General features: G+C 53.1%; 1 long non-coding RNA gene across 1 annotated transcript; it reads right to left on the bottom strand.

The window, feature by feature from the left end:
• Positions 1 to 1,419: 1,419 nt before the first annotated feature.
• On the bottom strand, positions 1,420 to 2,236 carry LOC140710289 (uncharacterized). Its single transcript, XR_012091297.1, has 2 exons — positions 1,836 to 2,236; positions 1,420 to 1,614 (listed from the first exon to the last, which is right to left on the bottom strand). It is a non-coding gene; the product is annotated as an uncharacterized lncRNA (long non-coding RNA).
• Between the last annotated feature and the right edge of the window lie 2,456 nt (positions 2,237 to 4,692).

Genomic DNA, 4,692 nt, shown 5'->3' on the forward strand with positions numbered 1-4,692 from the left:
ACGGAGCCGGCCCTACCTTTACTATATACCGCGCCTCGGTGGCCGCGCGCCCCGCCCACTAGCGGCCCTGGTGGCCAATCCCGGCGTGGGGGGCGGGGACTCGGCCCGAGGGGGCGGGCTCGGGGCCGTCACAAAGGAGCCGCCGGGGTAGAGGCGCCGACTGGAGCGCGGGGCGCGGGGCGCGGAGGAGGTGGGGGCGACGGTGAGGGACGCGCAGGCAGCGCCTCGCAGCCCCCTCCCAGCTCCCGGCTGGGCACGAACCTCCTTTTCTGTATTGGGGTGTTCAGCACCTGGGTCGCCCGGAGCCCCGAGGACCCCGGCCCGGCAGTCATGGCCCAGCCCCCACGCCTGCCCGCCCGCGCTTTCGGCCTCCCTGGCCTGTGGGTACACCCCTCCTGGGCCCTGGCGGGCTGGGGGAAGGTCACTCCGGGACGCCAGACCGGCTAGGACTCTGCCCAGCTCCGCCCCGCCTCCAGCTCCTGCACCTGCCGCCCCCTCGCACTCCCCGCCACTGCGGTTGCAGTTCCGGCCCTTCCCTCTCCTTGCAGGCCAGCCCAGCAGGCAGCCCCGGTTCCTGACTGCCCGGCTGTGCCCCTTGTGGGCGGCCTGAACCACCCCGAGCAGGACAATTGCCAAACCCACCCAGGGCGGTATCCCGGAGCTAGGGCTCGGGAGGAGTAGCCCGCAGTGAGTTGTCCCGTGGCAACCGGTTGCGACTCATGCCAGTCTAGACCCCAGGCAACAATATCTGCACGTGACCCAGCCACCGAGGACTTTCTTTGGTGCCAGGTCGGCGGCGGGTATTCTCGTTGGCATGCTTGTATGCCCCCGTGGGGGTATCGATCCCTTTGTTCTGCTGTAAAATTCTTGGAGCCAAAGGACTTTTGGGAAAACCTAGCGCTTAGGGCAAGATGTTGCAGACCTGGGGCATAGAGTACCCCTTCCCGCCCTTTATCCGCTTGTTGCTGGAAAGCCAAACTCTTGGTTTCATCCCCCTGTTATGAGCCCCCGAGCAGCTTTATACATCCCTCCGAGGGCAGTGACACAGCAGAAAACGCCGGGCTGCTTCTGCTTCCCCTGCAGAGAAGCCCCATCCCCAGGGGCCATCATGGCCCATCTTGATATCCCAGCCCCATATCAGAGAATTCCCCAGTACCAGGATGCTTGTCCTTGTCCTGGCCACCCTTCTGTCGCCAAGGTCAACCTCGCTGGCATAAAGATAAGCCCGAACTGATTAAGAATGAGCATTTTTCTAATCTTCCAGGCTCGCCTGCAGGACCTGTGCAAACCTGAACATTCCTGAAATTCGGGGGGGGAAGCGACCACCTATCCACCAAGCCCCAGTGGGGGAAGCTGCAGGGCTCTGTCAAGGGCAACAGAGAGTGAGAACAGCTTATTGAGAGAGGAAGCCACCTCTTGTTTAGCCCCTGTCATGTTTGTTGGAAAAACCCCAGCTTAGTAGTATGAGAGCTGCAGGAAGAGGCTGCACCTGCGGATATGAAGCCCCTGGTCCCCTTCAGGCAGAAGTTACCTTATCAAGGAGTTTCCAGAAGGACAGGTTGCTGGAAAGGGTATGTGTTGTTGAGTGCCCACTACTGTAAGAGGAAGGAAAACCTGTGAGCAGAATCAGCAAAAAGAGATGAGTGGGGGAAGGGTAGAATGGGAAGGGATGAGGCGGTTCGGGGAGGCCGTTCTGCCCTTACTTGTGCCCATTCCGTTCCTGTACCTCACCCTTGATTCCCAACCCCCCTTCCAGAAGAAGCATATGGTAAGACAAAATATGTAAAGAGAGTCCCCAGTGACAGATTTTCTTTTTTCCTAAAAAAGTGTCCTACCTTAGCTCTTCAGAGGTGTAGCAAACACCTGGTAGACTGATGGCTTGGTCTCTAGTCTTTGATTTACTGTCTTCCTCTGAGGAATATCTTCCCCTCTCAAATTTTAGGTCCCTAGCTCTACTCATCCCCCCTTCCCTGCATGGAAACTCTTCACAGGTTCTGATAAAGTCCTGAGGGTCACATCTGCCTAGCCAATGCAACAACTCATCCTAAGCCAGCCTCCTCCAGGCTTCCTGAAAACCTCCGGGTTTCCACCCAGACCTGGGATTGCTGCTGGAGAACATGATCTCAGTCCTATAGGAACCAGATTTATCTCAGTAGCTCATCTCAGACTCCACTTGCCCAGCCACTCTAGACCATCTGGAATTGTACCACCCATCTAACCACTTCACCACACAGAACAAGCTGGTAAAGACCTACATTCACATTCCCAGCTTCAGAACACCCATGCTAGCTGGGTGACCTTGGGCAAGTCACTTGTTCTCTTCAGGGCTGTTCCCTCAGTCGCAAAATTGAAGTGATACATTATTGCGAGGATAAAAGGAGAGATACGGGAAAGTGTTAAGCACAGTGCCTGGTGCATAGCAAGAGCTACTAAGTAGCTAGCTTAATTATAATCAGCTGTTTCCATTTGACCTTGGCTAACCTTAGGGCTGTTGCTATGACTTTGTCACCTTCCCACTATGATACCCACCCCCTACCAGGATTCTGAGTTCCCATCAGGCCCTAGAAGGTCACCCTGATGCATTCCCCACCCTCTCTGCCACCTTTCCCCTTGATTTCCAGTGCACTTCCTGCTCTGTGACCTCCTCCAACTCAAGTAATGAATAACTCAAGCACGTTGTGTCCCTTTGGGCTGTGCTGAGCTGGGCTTTTGTTCCAAGGCCCCTTCTGTGAAGGGTGCTGTAGCAGCAGGTTGAAAGCGGAACATGTGTGGTTCTCCAAAGGGAGGGGTACCCCGGCAGGTGGAGTGTGTGGCTGGGCGTGGAAGAGGGTGTGGACCATGGGGAACTAAGACAACTTTTCAGTCAATGCCTATGGAAATCCAGTGCTTCTCTGCAGAAAGGAGAAAGAAAGTATTCAGTTCAGTTTGAAGGCTCAGGAGGAAGAGAACAATTTCTAATCCCTTTTTTCAGTGCAGTCTGGGGAAGAGGGATGGTTCTGGAGTCCTGTGATTGGTTCTGCCCAAGGTTAGTGCTCTGTGTGTGGGTGGATGAGGGGAGGCAGAGAGCAGGAATGGCAGGAGAGTGGTGAGAGACCTCCGTCCCAGTGAGGATGACAAGTTCTAACTCAGGAAATGACTAGATGCTGTTGCGATTGAAGAAAAATCCACACTGGAGGCAGACAGGCTGGCAGGTAAAAGCAGGACAGGGCAGTCCTGTTTGTAGCAAGGTGGCCAGTCAGAAGCTGGGCTGGGAGAAGAGGCAGGACACATCAACCCCTAGCAGTAAGATCCTTCTGTTCAAGATCAGAGAAGCTAAAGTGAGGGTTCCTGCAAAAGAGAGGGTACAACTTGGCAGGCTGCAAGAGGTCGAACCAGATTTGAAAAACAGACCTTCCCCTCTTTGCCCCTCCCCAAATATTGGCTCTCTGAATCTCTCTGCCAAACACAGTGCAGACTCTCTGCAGAGGGCTCCGCAGGGCTGAGCTGCCAATCCCACCTTCACACACGTGCTCACTCACAGTGGGGTTCTGTTCGGCCAGCCCTAGAGTATTTTAAGTACAGCGTGGAGGGGATGAGGGTATGTGTTGCATGGTGACTCATCCTGGCAGCAGAAACTATGTTCAGTGCAGAGAAAAATGGCTCAATGGCAGGCTCTGTTTGCAGTGGAATGCACAGCTCTGCAATGGAAGACAAAGAGGGCTGGGAGAGGGCGAGCACTGGGAAATGCTGTGGGACTTGCCACCTTGGCCAGGACATGCGTAGATGCCTGGGTTGCACCTAACATGGGGCTGGGCTGAGTGCCTTACCCATCCATCATAGAAGGATGATGGATTTTTCTGGGGCTTCATTCTGTGCTCCACAATGGTCCCAGTCTGTTTGACAGAAAACCAAATCATTCTCCAAAATGGTTCTGGTTTCTAACAATAATTTAGCACTGCTTCAGTTTAGACCCTATCCCTTTGCTTCTTTCATTTGAAGGCATTCCATTCTGGCACTTTGCTATTTTACTGGCTCTGGAACCAAATCCTTGTTTTGTGTGAGGATGTAGTATGGAAATATCAAAAAAGCACTTTTTTTTTTTTTTGCTGGGGATGTTGGTAAGCGGACCATTCCTGTCATCGGTGGGAGTGGTAGGTTACCCGCTCATCACCTTGGTTCCCAGGCCTTGACTAGCAGACTCCCAGAAGTTGTTTTCTGCTATGCTGTTTCCTGTTTCCTAAGAGGAAGTCCAGAAAGCATCCCTGATATAGTGAGAATACTGAGATTTCTCTCCACCTGCCATATCCTTTGCCAAATTATTAAATGTGGATAGTTGAGGTAACCAAGGCAGTCACAGAAAAGAAGACACACAGAGAATGATTTTTGTTTGGTTTGTTCTAGCAGGACCACAGAGGTGTCTGGTCTTTGCAATAATCTAAACTTACTTGCATGATTGGTAGGTGGTAGGCCTGAAGGCCCATGGATGATTGGTGCTAAACCATTGTGAGAGCTTTCAGACTTAGCTTGCCTTCTTTTTTGTACTCCCCCAGTGGGGGGTAAATTGGTTGAATTTGGTTTTTTCCTTGGAAATTTGGCACCAACCAGCACCTCCTGTAAGCTTTAAAAAATGAAGTTCCTTTCCAGAATTTTCCATCTGCTTAAAAGGTGATGAGCAGACACCTTTCTCAGAGGCTAATCTCAGTAAGAGGAAGT

This window comes from Chlorocebus sabaeus, chromosome 25, assembly GCF_047675955.1.
Source record: "Chlorocebus sabaeus isolate Y175 chromosome 25, mChlSab1.0.hap1, whole genome shotgun sequence".
Taxonomy (NCBI): Eukaryota; Metazoa; Chordata; class Mammalia; order Primates; family Cercopithecidae; genus Chlorocebus; species Chlorocebus sabaeus.